The sequence below is a fragment of the Prionailurus bengalensis genome, chromosome C1 (genome assembly GCF_016509475.1).
Source record: "Prionailurus bengalensis isolate Pbe53 chromosome C1, Fcat_Pben_1.1_paternal_pri, whole genome shotgun sequence".
Taxonomy (NCBI): domain Eukaryota; kingdom Metazoa; phylum Chordata; class Mammalia; order Carnivora; family Felidae; genus Prionailurus; species Prionailurus bengalensis.
Window position 1 is genome coordinate 5,851,955 of NC_057345.1, and position 15,133 is coordinate 5,867,087.

General features: G+C 45.9%; 1 protein-coding gene across 8 annotated transcripts in view; it reads right to left on the bottom strand.

Moving 5' to 3' along the window:
• The window catches only part of RERE (arginine-glutamic acid dipeptide repeats), a 424,113-nt gene that overhangs the window by 59,049 nt on the left and 349,931 nt on the right, over positions 1-15,133 (bottom strand). The window lies entirely within an intron of this gene.

A 15,133-nucleotide genomic window follows, 5' to 3' on the forward strand; every position in this document is an offset into this window, starting at 1 on the left:
ACTAGGAGAAGGAAGCAACTTACTCTGCTGACGACTTACAGGAAGTGACAAGGAAGAATGAGCCTGTCAGGTGGGCTCCAGCAGGGCTTCAAGCAAAGGAGTCAGCCAGGAAGGGCACAGAGAACATTCTGGGAACTGCAAGGAGGACGGGGTACACAGAATGGAGTGCCAGCAGATAAGACTGAAGAGGGAGGAGAGGATCAGGTTGCAGAGAGCCTTTGAGCCAGGAGCCAGGCTGAAGAGTCACGGTGCTAACTGTGGGCCAGCAGAGAAGTCAGAGCATGTGTGGTCCACGAAAGGACTGGGGAAGGACTGCTCCCGTGGCAGTGTGGCCTACGTCATGGAGTAGGAACAAACTGGCTGCAAGGCAGAGACCAGTTACAGAGGCTGGTGAGATAACTAACTCGGGTGGGAGAGGAGGAGGGCCAGAACTCCGCCTCAGCCACCAGGATTAATGCTTCTTAATCCGCTCGAAGTATTTACTGAGCATCTAGCACTAGGAGGAATTATGTTTTAAAGGGGGCAGCCACAGACCTTTATTAAAACTGTGATTCATTTTTAGCAGGTAAGATAAATGTGTGTGAAGCCATTACGGAACAACCTGAGGCTTCATTCAGCCGAGCATAAAGTAAGTGGTGAAGCGCAACTCGTCGGTGAAGCACAGCTCGTCAGTGCAGCGGGGAACGAGGAAAAGGGACGGGCTCTTGTAGTCCGGAATACCTTCGCCAGGACAGGGAGACAGGCCAGACCACGAGGAACCAACAGCATTTGCACAGGTGGAGGAGGGTGGGAAGGCCCGCCATGGAACACAGAGGTGGAGAACGGCAAGTGGGTTAGAGAGGGAGAGGATACACAAAGTTCAGGTGGGCGACCTGGCAGCGTGAGTCAGAGGGAGGAAGGCCAGGACTATGCAATCTGAATACAAGCCCGATGCCAAAGGACAACAGTACAAGAGAGGCTGGCACAATGAAGGCAGCAGCTGGGAGAGACATCGGGGTAATGTGACAGAGCTGGGAAAACCTGAGTTCAAGTCTGGATTCTTCTACTTGTTGGATGTAATCACCAAATATTATCTACTCAACTAACGGTTGTTAAGTACCTACTATGTGCCAGGAACCTCACATGTATTAACTCAAAATCCTCACAACCTAGAAGGAAGTACTACTATTATCTCCATTTTCCAGAAAAGGAAGCTGAGGCACAGATGGTTAGGTAACCAGACCAAGGTCACCTAGCTCTTCAGAGGCAAAGGCAGAATGCAAATTCCACGTCCCGCAGTGCGATTCTCTCTGTAACATGGAGGTAAGAGTCTACAGAGGAAGCCATTTTCGGCCATGGTACCACTGCATGTAACTCTGCCCTTTCCTGTCGGCCCCGACATCAAATCACCAAGTCCTCAGCGTTCAAAGCCCTCCTTTCTTACCAATTCCAGTGCTACTCCCAGGCCCAGCCCTTATCCCTCTTTCCTACTAGCTACGCTATTAACCCATCTCCCCCATCTGGCCACCTACAAGCCTCTGCCAAGGAGTTTCTCAAAACCACAAATTTCATCTTGAGTCCCATACTGTCTTGCCCCCAAGCCCCTACCTAAAAAAAAAGCTCCTTAACCTCTTCAAAATGGTGTTTACACCCCTTAACCCTTAATTCAAGACCCTCCAGGATCCTGTCTCTGCCTACCTTTCCAACCAGATGTCCAATAATGCCAATTGGCCCGTACTGCACCCTCTGTTGAACTCCAGACTCTGGGGCATCTTTATTACTTCTCTCCACAGCCTACCCAAGATGCTTTCAGTTTACCTCAAACCCAAGCTCAAGTCCCTCCCACTCGGACACAAAACTTGCCTGACCATTCGATCCCATTCACCCGGCAGCTGTTTATTTCTTTAAGGCTTCATGTACACACAGAGTCCAGAAGCCCTGAAAAGACAGGAACTGCATCTTCTAACACTTTGCCTCCCTATAGCATTAGGCAGGTGGAGCTCGCATGTTTTGGATGCGAGGTGAAATATGCCGTGAGATGACGAGGGCCTGGCCTTGGGTGGTCAAGATGGAAAGAGACTTTAAAAGCCAAAGAATCCGTCCTCAACTCGAACAACAGAGTTGACCTTTTTGGCTCCACGACACCAAACTGTCCTGATTTTCCTCCTATCAGGAGGCTTACTTCTTTGCCCAACTTCTAAATGTTGGAGCTCTTCCCAAGGCTTTGTTCTAGGCTTTCTGGTCTCCAAACCCCCTCCTAGTTTGGAATGCCACTGCCCCACTGGTCTTCACTATCACCCAAGATTCCCCCTAGTATTTCTAAGGCTCAATCATGGTCCAAGTCCAGCGGGAACACTTGCTTGAATGTCTCATAGATATTTCAAACTACTTCAGAAATATGAATTTGCCATCTGGTGGTGAACACAGACCACCACTGTCCATGTGTTATCAATGACTGTGCCATCAAGTGCAAAAGCACCATTGGCCCCATTTTAAAAAAAAAAAAAGAAGAAGAAGAAGAAAAAAAGGAAGTAAAAGCTTCATGTGGCCTGTACTGTTACTTCTCTATGGAAAGCCACAAGGCCTCAAAACTGGCAAAACATCTGCTTCTCAGAGACCAGCCTTTACCTTGTGGTTTACCAGAAATGTAGAGTAGCCTTTAAAATCGAAACAAAGCCAACCCACTCAGAGTAGTCAAGGATGAGAATAGGTCAGTGTGTTAAGTGGGTTTCTGAGGCCTTAGGCTCTTTTCCCTCTATTAATTCATCTCTCTTCAAATGAAGACCGTGAAGGTTTTCGGGCTTTAATTTAATAATTAACACTACCGACTTAAAAAAACCAGACAGGTACCGTAAGCCGCTAAGTGAAAAGTCACAGGCACCATCAGCCTTCTAGTAGTTGAACTGAAATGCAGCACGTCCAGCGCTGAGCTCCAACCCCTCATGCGCTATTGCCGTGCCCGTTGACTTTTCTGTCCCTGGCGGGGCGCACAGATAGCAGGCTGCTGGTGTGCAGAGGGTGAGGGCCAAAACACTGCTCCTCCACGAGGCAGTAACTCTGGCTCAGTCGTGGCTCTGGGGGCTCGGCAGCCCTGCTTCTGATGCTCCGCAGGCTCGCCGTCCGGGCCCGCTCAGCCCTGGGAGCCCGGGGTCCGGGGGTGCCGGCACTCGTTTCTCTGGCGCTGTTTGTCTCCAATCAACCTGGCTGTGCATTCCTTGGAAGCACAAAACAAGTCCTTTTCTATTTTTGAACTCCAAAGCCAGATGAGATCCAAATATAAATATAAATTTATTTACGGCAAGGAGGCCGTCCTTTGCTTTGTTTCACAACTTAGTTTGCGACTGGGCTCCGGTTTTTATTCCTTTTATTGACTGAGATAGATGTTGACAGGTAACATTGTATACATTTAAGATGTACAATATGTTAATTTGATGAATTCACATATTGTAATAGGACTGCCATTGAGTGATAAGTAGCACCTCTATCGTGTTACATAATTACGCTCCAGTTTATAGACAAATTGCTACAGTTTCCTATTATTGAGCTGAAACTTCGTCTCACCACCAGGAGTTACCGACTTATAAGTTCCTGGCAGAGAACATTTAACCCCTGGTTTTTAAAAAGTGAGCTACCTGAGTGGGAAGGAGCTAAACGGGCGATAGGGCCTAAGGAGGGCACCTGTGATGATGAGCACTGGATGCTATAGGTGAGTGATTAACCACTAAACTCTACACCTGAAGCCAATTTCCCCAGAATTTCAATAAACACTTGAAATTAAAAAAAAAAGAAAGTGAGTTACCTGAACATAGTACTTACTGTTACAAACTTGGGTTTTCATAGAATCTGCAACACAAAACTCTATTTCTCATTCTTAGTAGAATGGAAGAAACATGAGGCCTAAACTCAGAAATCCTAGGATCCTGTCTGCTCCGTAAAGAAAATTTTGATAAACAAGATATAATTAATAGGAATTAACTTTTTTGAAACAGGAGATAATTAGTAAGAGTAAGTATAACTGGGCCCAAGTGCAGTAACATTCTCTCTTACCACAAAGCCAGACGTCCAAAAGTTCCTCACACTGTTTCTGAGCCTGCCCCACGCCAAAGCCTCCCAAGCCCTGTGCCCTGGCCTGCCCGCATGCTGATCCTCTCCACCCTTGGGGTGGCAGGGTGGGCCTAGGGCAGGCAGCTGCGTCGTTACGTGTCAGTGATATGGAAAGAGTAGGGCAACACCACACCACATGACAACACACACGGAGCTAACACGGGGCAGTGCTACAACATGCCAGGCGCTGTCTAGACGGCTCCTCATGTGTGGACTGACTTAAACATCTCAACAACCTTACGTCAAGGCAGGGGTTACGGATGGGAAAACTGACCATATGGCAGCGAATCCTTGAACCAGGGCGGGCGAGTCAAGGGTGACAAATGTGGACAACTGGGGAGCCTCAGGGATGGGGTGAGGGCTAAGAATGGAGTCAGGCACAGGGTGTGGATCAGGGGGGCGAGAAGAGTCCCTTGACTGTGTTTATATTTAAAGATTTAACCGTTTTCCCCAAGTCTATAAATGAACACGTACAGGCTATACTCTCCTAAGTCAACTTATTCTTGCCTCAGTTTGCTCACCTTTTAAACTGGCCATAAAATACCTGCCCCACCTATCTCAAAAACGTTACTCTGCATATCAAGTTGGAGAGCGCACAGAAGTGTACCGGGCTGGGAGTACGTCTTCCAAAGACTAAGGTAAGGTGTGCTCATCTCTCTTGTCTGCAGGGGAAACTGCCAACATGGCTCATCTCAAGTGCTGGTTCTGACCTGTGTCTGCAGCAGAGAAAGAAGCAGGAAGAGAGGGCTATGCTACAAAAATGGCTAAAAGATAACTCTGCATTAACCCCTGGCTGAGAGCTTTCAAAATTAACTCCCTCTGGTGAATTTTAACTAGTGTATCACAGTCAGAAACTCACCAGGATTTTAGAGAAGCCATTTCTACTCCATCCTCTTACATAACTGTTTGGAAAACACTGTAGGTATTAAAATGATTCCCACTGTGAAAATGGCTCCTTCTGCTCTACCCTGTTTTCTGCACAAAATTTTATGTTAATAACTTACTGGTTCCCAGGGGACTGAAGAGCAGGGAGATCTGCAAGTAAGCAAACTACAGCCCTCCCCCTTCCCCCCTCCCCCCCCCCCAAGATACAAAAATGCAAGTCCACGTGCCAGGCGGGGAGTGAGAGGAGTATGAACACGGCCCTTCCGAAGGGACAGAGCAGCAGCAGCAAATCGAAGATGTGTCCCCAGTGCGGGCCTGTGTGAATGCAGGGCAGGGTGAGAGAACACTGATGCCAAGCAGAAGACATGAGAGCCTTTCCAAACACCTGTGTTACGTGTTGCCTCTACCAGTTCACCAATGGCTCTTACTGACCAACCACTAGAGGGGAACCTATTGCATTCCATCCATCCAATCCTGCTTGCTGCAGATTCCCATCACCTCATATTCAAAACACGTTTCCTGCCGGAGACGTACTATTGACAATGCTTTGACAAGTATCATTTCGTTTCTGGTTTTAAATACTTAATACATTGAAGAAACGGTGACCTGAGTAAGGAACTCCTTGTTCAATGAACAGTATCAGAATCCATTTGTCTGGGAGGAGACATGCCAGCAAAGCCCTGGTGGGCATTTCCAGGGTTTCTAGTACGTGCTCCTGATTTCTGATGCCACTTTGGAAGTCTACTCTGAACTTACTAGCATTATTCCAGGATAGTTTATAGTTTCATTAAACTGGTTACAGGTGACCCTTGAAACAACGTGGGGATTAGGGACATTCGCATCCCTCCCTAGCAGTTGAAAATCCATGCATAACTCCTGACTTCCCCAAAACTTAACTACTAATAGTCTACTACTGACCAGAGGCCTTACCAGTAACAGTCAGTTAATGCATATTTTGTATGCTATATGTATTATTTACAGCATTCTTACAATAAAGCAAGATAGAAAAAAGCAAATGTTATTAAGAAAATCGTAAGGAAGGGGCACTGGCTGGTTCAAGGTCGTGAGTTCAAGCCCCACACTGGGCGTAGAGCTTACTTCAGAGAGAAAAAAGGAAAAAGGAAAAAAAAATCACAAGAAAAAAATACATTTATAGTACTCTATTAATCGAAAACAACCCACGTGTAAGCAGTCCAGTGCAGTTCAAACCTGTGTTGCTCAAGGGTCAGCTGTATAGTTTAAAAACAGCCAACAAGACAAGAATGTAAAATAATCACATTTTTATGATGATTCTCAAATCTCTAAATCTTTTTTTTTAATGTTTATTTACTTATTTATTTATTTAGAGAGTGCGCACACATAAGGCACACATTGGGGAGGGGCGGAGAGAGAGAGGGAGAGAGAGAATCCCAAGCAGGCTCCACATGACTCGGGGCTCAATCTCCCAAACTGTGTCATCATGACCTGAGCCAAAATCGAGTCGGATGCTTAAACGACTGAGCCACCTAGGCATCCCTCCCCCTGTATCTGACATCTTCCCCTACCTCAGACCTGCACCTATACTTTCTACTCAGAGTAATATCTTTCACAGACTCAGGACGTCACAATCTCAACGTGGAAATGATGGGTCCCAGACCACATCCTCCTCAGTATATACTGCAATACCGGTGTCACTGGGGCCATTCGACAGATGGAGAAACTGAGGTTTAGGTAAATTAAGTACCTTGCCCCAATGCTAAGCAGGAAGGGTGGAGAAGTAACTAAAGTTTCAAAATTGGATTAACTGCCTGGAATCCAGGTAGAGAGAAAATTCTATTGTATCTACTCCTATCAGAGGAATTTAAGGGTATTGTACTTATAAAAAAAATTTTTTTTAATTTTTTTAAATGTTTATTTATTTTTGAGAGAGACAGAGACAGAATGCAAGTGGGTTAGGGGCAGAGAGAGAGGGAGACACAGAATCCGAAGCAGGCTCCAGGCTCCGAGCTGTCAGCACAGAGCCCGATGCAGGGTTCAAACTCACAGAGCTGTGAGATCATGACCTGAGCTGAAGTCAGACGTTCAACCGACTGAGCCACCCAGGCACCCCCCCCCCAAATTTTTTAATGTTTATTTAGTTTTTGAGAGAGAGAGAGAGAGAGACAGAGCACAAGTGGCAGGGGGGCAGAGAGACACAGAATCGGAAGCAGGCTCCAGGCTCTAAGCTGTCAGCACAGAGCCCAACAAGGGGTTCGAATTCACGGACCTGTGAGATCATGACCTGAGCCGAAGTTGGATGCTCAACTGAATGAGCCACCCAGGCACCCCAAAGGTGTTGTACTTAAAAAAAAAAAAAATCTAAAAAATGTTATATATACATTCTTGCTTTCTGAAGCAAAAGCCTGTGTCAGGGATTATATGCTATATACCCATGTTAAAAACTTGCTTACAAGACAACTTAGCTTAGAGAACACGGCTCTGCCCTACGTAACTCCACCTCCTAAACAGGTCACTCCCCCTCTCTCGGGGCTCCTGTGCACCCCTGTGGGAGATGAGCCTCTGGGCCTTCTACCACCCATAGAATCCTCAACAGTCGGTGCCTCTACTTCTCCACCACTGGGAGCCACAGTGAGGCAGGTAGCGTCTCTCCTACACAGAGATGAGAGGATGGCTGAACTCTCTAAACTAAGACCCTGTTAGGGCGCCTGGCTGGCTCAGTCAGAGGAGCATGCAGATGTTGATCTCAGGGTCAGGAGTTTGAGACCCACAGAGGGCATAGAGATTACTTAAATAAATAATTTAAGTTAACACACACACACACACACACCCTGTTAATGGAGGACATGTCTTCTCAACTTCTTACTTGGAAGTTCAGATGATTAGTCAAAGATACCTTTAACATTAAATAACTTCTAGTTTTAGCAAAAAAAAAAAAAAAAAAAGACACCTGTTTCCCTGCCTCATCCCTAAAGATTTGATGGTACTTACAACAGAAACCCAAATCTGAGCCTGTCCATGTCTAAAAGAAGTCCTCTCTAGAACAAATATGGCAGCTGCTTAGCTGTTACAGAGGTGTTCTCTTTCTTGTTCCTTTCCTTTCTAACCTTCCAAAGGCTGAAGAGCACAAGATTGAGAATGGGGGAAGGTCTAACATGATCCTGCCCTGATCCTTCTCCCTTCCTTCATTCACGAGTACTGTGATCATGAACAGCCTGGTTTCAATCGTGGTTCTATACATCCCTGCCCCTGCAAGATTAGCTACAGAAACAGAACACAAAGGGGGACTCAAGTGCCAGGTCCTAAGTTAATTGAGGCCAGCAAGAAGGGTCCAGCAGACTCCTTACCACCCCCACAAGCTGACTCCAGCTCATGTGCCCCAGAAACACCTACAAAAGCCAAGCAGCTGTCAGTCAGCCCCCAGTCCCTACCACATCTGTAATAATAGCGCGATCAGAGAATGTTAGAGTTGGAAGGCAGCTTTTAGAGCACCCAGCCCTGGTCAAAACTCTCATTTCACAGACAAGGATCATATATTATTTAAAACAAAAACAAACTAAAACACACATTCCCACAAAGGCTTTATATTTGTGACAGACTGTATTGCTTGGCTCTGGCTCTCCCTCTCCAGACACCTGTCTCTGGAGCCCTGAGCCACCATATTAAGGAGTGCGGCTATCTTGACGCTATTGTGCCGGGGAGACCACACAGGGGGAGAGAGAGACGCCTTAGAAGTTCCAGCCATTCCAGTTCTCAGCCGTTTGAGTCCTCGTCCAGACTTGTGAGTCAAGGAACTTTCAAGGTGACTCCTTGAAAGGTGACCCCACCTACCATCTGACTGCAACCTCACAAAGGCCCCCTCCGCTCCCCAAGTCAGAACCACACAGCTGGGCCATTCCTAAATTCTCATCCCACAGAAGCTATGACAGCTAATAAAATAATACTGCTGTTTAAACTTGAGGTAATTTTTATTGTTGGGGTGATGTGTTATGCAGGAATAGGAAACCACTACGAAATTCAATACAAAAACCACAAAATACTGTAACCTCCACGTTAGTCAACTATTACTTAAATGAACCAGTAAAGAACTTTGCAATTAGACTTCGTGAGAAAATCTGTCTACTACGAAATCTCTGGCACCTAGAACAGCACTTGACACAAACAGCAGGGGATCAACAACCACGGGCTGGATTTGTAAATGAACGTTATCTGTAGGTGAGCTGGTTTCGTCTTCCCATAACACTATTTGACTTGCCAGCCATTTGTTGACTTGACTCAACGCCCCCTGATCTTCGTTCACCGTTAAGCTTCCAACTCTCTAATTACTACCTACAAAATGGTTTGACACCAACTTTCCCGTGCGCTCAAATGTCCGAGTCCCGCCACAGAAACCACACCATCCGGCTCCGTGATGTCAGCTCGGCACCCAGAGGGACGCCAGCCATTTTCTTTTCAACACACCTCGGTGTTAAACCTTTCCTGGGTGGTCTCAAGTGTCAAATGAAAGTTACTCCATTTCTTCACTCAAAGACCACATGCCCAATGGGAAAACGACTTCATGTGAGATGGTTTACATAGCAACTGGGCCCACTAGCAAAGGCCACTGAGCCCGCTTGTACGGCTTTGTCTATATACCTCTCTGAGTCTAGAGGATTATGTTGAGTTACGTGGAAGTCCTGTCACGATTTCAGGCCTAACAAAGCACCGCTACGGGGTGAATCTCAGAATGCTTCAATGCACTTTCAAGTCACATGAGAACTGGCTAGTTAGGCAGCAGCGTTAACAGATGTAGAAATACCGCCAGACAAATACCTCTTGCCAATAATGGCTGCCCAGCTACACCCAAATTAAAAATAACCCGACAGTAATAACAGAACCCAAATGGGCATCAGAGGCCCCTTCTTTCCCTGCAAAACCACCATAAAATTTCCACAAAAATGTCCCTGTAAAGTGGTTCATAAATAAGTCATTAAAAAGTAGAGCTCAGCACAGGAGGAAGGAAGAGGAAACTCAAAAAAGAAATGTGGCTTGTCTATAAGTTACAAGGGAAAAAAGAAGTCGAAATCTTTAGTGAGTAAGCCTTTTGCAAAAATGGTAACTAAAAGAGTCTAGATCTGTGGCTGCCCAAAAGAAACCGAATGTGAACCACAAATGCGAGCCAAATATGTAACTTTAGTTTTCCAGGAGTCAGATTTTAGGAAGAAATTGGTAAAATTCACTTTAATAATACATTTTAACTTGAAATATCCAAAATATTATCATTTCAACATGTAACCAATGTAAGGAATATTAATGAAATGTCTTACATTCTCCTTTTCCTACTCTGTCTGCAAAACCCAGTGTGCATTCTACACGTGCAGCACATCTCAAGCTGGACTGGCACATTCCAGGTGCCCTACGGCCTTGTGCGGCTAGTGGGTGCTATTACCAGCACAGGCCTTGCCTGAATGATCCTTCTTTGTTGTAAAACATTAGAACACCCAAAGCGCTAACAGTTTTCTATTAGGGAGGTAAAATACATATACTGTTAGAATCAGGGACAATGCTATCATACATGTAGTCCTAAATTAAATACGATTAATAAAGGCTTGTTATTTTAGATTAAGTGAAACCTGCCTTCCAGAAGAACGTAGCCGAATTCCAGAAGTTATTACGATCTGTCCCTCTTCCCAAACAGGGGAAACTGAGGCCCTGACCAGCACTGGGGGCCCACTTCAGTTCCTGGGCTCCTGGACTTTGTTTCCCCTTCCTGACCACATGATAAGGGCCAGGGCTCCTCACTGAACTTGTGCACTTTACACAATCTCCAAAAAGGGAGGGAAATCAATTATTCCTTTAGGAAATGTAGGGGAATGATGGGGGTTTGGGGGGGAGAGGAGTGTATTTCAATGACAAAAGGCAAGCCTTGGTCATAAGGCAGAACCCTGTCTTAACCAGCAGTCATCGTTTTCTTTCTATTGTAGGCACCCCATTAGGTCACATGCTATCCCCATGCAGGATGGCTATCACAAGAGAGCCCCTCCAGGGAGGGTCCCACATCAGGGCCTGGTAATGGGCCCCACCACAAGGCTGTCTGGCGGCTTTTGTTTGGAACAATAGTGCTCCCGTGATACCTCACTCTTGCTTGGAAATATTGTTATTAAGGGAGCATGAACACAGCTGTGTGTAAATTACACAAACAGATTAGATCTGTATATTCATAAGGAATACAAACATACTAATAGCACATTTACATACACAGTGGGACGCACTGGGCTGCACGCAGAGTGGAGTTTGGGTTCCAAAGTATTTCCTTAAAGTTTTACAGAAAGATATGCTTAAGAACTGCTCAGGCTGCTAAGTCAGGCTGAGAGTCTTCTGCCCTGTGCAGAACGCCCCCCAAAATGAATTCCTCTTCATCCTCGTTTGCAATATTAGAATTTGAGATTCTATAAAGGAGAAAGAAACCTCAAGAAGAACTTTAAAACCCACTTTTATAGCAAAAATCAATCAGTATGGGATAATTTTCACAGTGAAAAGGTTGCAACTACAAACGGGGGAGGGGTGCAAAAGAAAGCAGTGTAGGTGGAAGCAGAAAGTAAGAAGAATCTGGAAGTTTCAGAAGTAACCCGTCCTAAAATGACAGCTCTCCTGAAACACACGGATGCAGACACGTACAAAGAGGAAGGCCCGCTTAAGTACGTGTTAACACAACATATAGTAAAGCACGATCTTTGGATTCTTCAACTAGTTTTGAAAGATAGGGAGAAAAGCAATCAGTAGTGGATGCTTACTGTATTAAATCAAGAACACAGACACAAACATCAGGAAAGCTGGGCTCTGGGTCCATGCATGATTCTATCAAGGCTTCACAGATGACCCCGGGCAAGTAACTAAACATTGCCTGGGCTAAGCTCCTCATGGAAAGATTGCATCCCAAGTATCCCCATTAAAAAAACAAACAACAACCAACAACAACAAAAAAACCCCACTAGCTTTGAAATTATTGAGGTGCCAGTAAAACAGAAAAATTTTTAAAAGAGTAATAATCCAATTAAGTAAAAATATTAACCTATACACGTATGGATAGACACATAATAACAAGCACCCTATCTATGGGCCTTAATTTTATTCTTCAAAAAATCTGTAACAGAACTCTCCAACTGACACTCTTTCTCTTTTTTCTTGATACGGTTTGTATAAACTCCTGGTTTAAAAAAGAAGAGAGAAAAAAAAAAGGTCCATCTCTGAGGCGTGGGTTTACCGTGCTCACAGCTCCACCGATAAGTCATCTCCCGATCCGGGCCTGGAAAAGCGCGGCCACGGGTTGATTGCTCCAGCCCCGGGTTGCCAGGCAACCGACACAAGGGGGAAGTCTGAGAACCGCTGACAGATAGCCAAGTGGCTGAAACAACAGACTTCTCTCTGTCAAAAACGTGTTTCAGAGAGCCACTTCCCCACCTCTGCTCTCTGCTGAACACTACACGATTGTAACATCAAAATCAAAAGGCCACTGTAATAAAAACACACTTCCTGCTCGATTACTAATTGTTAAAAAGCTGCGGGGAGGCCGGGATCACACAGTGTATGGCAACAGAAATGTGAAACTGTAAATGAGATCAAGTCAGCAGCATGTGAGAAATCGGATCTAAATGCAGCACCGCAGCTTCCAGTCAGCAGCCCTGGTGCGTGGGGCAGATCAGCTGCCGGAGGAAGCACCAGGAAGAAAAGGAATGTCGAGACGTTCAAGAAAACGAGCCGAACAATAACTGAGAAGCCACAGGTCTACATTACTTAAGAACAAAACCAAGAACACTGTCAATTGTGTGAAACTCATTCTGGAGACAACAAAAGTTTGCTCCTTCCGAACGCTCCAGCTCTGGCAAGTGGCCGTGCGTGTGCGTGTGTGTGCGTGTGTGCATGTCTTTGGGTGCGGTGGGATTCCCTAATGCTGGACTATACACTGGATTACAGCAGATCCTTCAGATAATGCCTGATGATACCAGGTCTGAGGTCTGACAGTCTAATGCAACATGTTTTTTTTAAGTAAGTTCTACCTCAACGCGGGGCTCGAACTCACAACTGTGAAATCAAGAGTCACAGGCTCTACCAACTGAGCCGGCCAGGCGCCCCCGCTGCAACACTTCACACGTCTACTGTGCGCGCACCAAGCTTGTGGTGTTGTGGTGCCGCCGAGTATCAACTCTATGCAGTGTCCTTCCACGAAACCACTGTATTGAAACTGTCATCTGGGACTCCTTGGAAACTGACTCTCTGTGGGATTTGGAAGAGGCCAGCACTCCAACAGGGTTCTTCACCTTTTTTGTGCCATGGGCACTTGTGGCAGTCTGGAAAGGCCTAACCTCTTCCAAAAAATGATTGTAAATGCTTAAAATAAAATACATGGGATTACAAATAAAACCAGTTGTATTGAGATCCACTTGTCAAAACACTGAAAAATGTAAACAAACATACTTTGCTAGCATGTTAAATAACAAGGTCACAGAGAGTTTTGTTCTCTGTGGGTTTGGCGGGCGGTGAGGGCTGCTGTTTTCTTTTGTAGTACAGGCTCAGATTAGAAACTCCTGGAGGGCAAGGACAGCAACTTATTCATCGCTTACTCATCTCAGCACGGCACAGCCTGTTTCGCTGCCCAAGGCTGACTGACCGAACCCTGGAAGATGGCTGCCAGGCTCCCAGGCTGGCCGGCCCTCTCCGTGCCCTCAGCCCAGATCCTACAGGGCCTGACTTGCCCTGGGCTCTCCCAGTGCCTACAACTGGGCCTGGCAGGCCAAGATTTGCGGGTTCTCAGTCTGCACAAGGGGGTGTGCAGACAAAAACACAGACCCCAATGGTCCCAAGGGAATGCATTTCCAAACCTTCCACTTTCAGATGTTGTCCTTCCTAAGTTCACCCGACAGCATCCACTTGCCCGAGCGCGCACTCCTGCGAGGAAGGCACCGTGTTTTCCCGGGCCCTCTCACGACGGCCCTCCCCTCACAAGCACAAAGGCACCCCTCTCCCGTCTGGAATGCTCCTAGGCAGCACTGCCCCTGATACAGACACGCCAGGGCACCAAACAAAGGAGCGATTCAAAATACTGATGTTGGTGTTGACACAGTGGCTAACTCTAAGCTCGCGATAAGAAAGCCTTATGCAAGTCAGGTACTTTCCAGTTCTTTGCTTTCAACAAAAATGAAGGAGGACCTAGCGGAGGTGTCATCTGACAGATCACTGCAAACCAAGTGTGATGATAAATTGTTTCTTTGGCATTGTTGCGGAAGGAACGCGACTTACTGAGTGACACCGCAACGGAACTATTATTCCCACCTGCTTATTCAGGCACACAAGGTTTTTGAGCACTTATATCTACAGACACACGAAAAATAAGAATAAAACCGATGCAGAGCACGGCCTCACTCTGACAATAAGCAACATTCATGCAAGAATGAATTCGTTTAAAAAACCGAGTCTATCGTATTTCCGATAAATATTAAACAAAAAGTAAAATTTTTATCAACATTTATAACATCTTGTTTGGATAAACTGGACACTAATAATTATTATAACATAATGGGAGAGAACTTCCCTTTTTAACACTTAGAGCATTGTTGCTAAAGGAAGCAACACCACGCACGCGTCTTTTGACACGCAGCCTTTTTGCGGCAGAGTAAGAAAGGCTGATCTGACAAGAGACTCCCAGGCAGGAGATGCTTTTACATTTGGGATACGGCCTGCGGGGAAGTGGATTGAAAAGCTCCTAGTTACAGAAGCGAAAGGAGGGAAAGGAAAGGTAGAACGTAAAATGTTACTGCTAAAAAGGAGCCCATTCGTACGTATTTTCAGATAGATGATAACGCGTATAAATTGCGAGGGTGTTCAAAATGCCTTGGATAGATTTAAGAGTGATGGAGCAGTCTCGCTTTCAATGTCACTATTTATATGCAAGAAATTACATCCTTATCATGACAAAGGTATATGCCAATCTAAACTTGGAAGGAAACGTATGGCTTTTAAAGCAAAATTCTTTTAGGGGCTTCACGGGAAAGAGAGACTTCTGTTTTGTTTGTTTTGTTAGCTTCATCCGAGAGGCGGCAACTGCGGAGAGTGCCGAGCGTGCTTCCGCGCCTCAGCTGGAAGTGCTGGGATGTGCTGGACTCTGGCTTCACCTGACAGAACCGGGTAAAGACAAACGGGGAGCTCGAGCCCC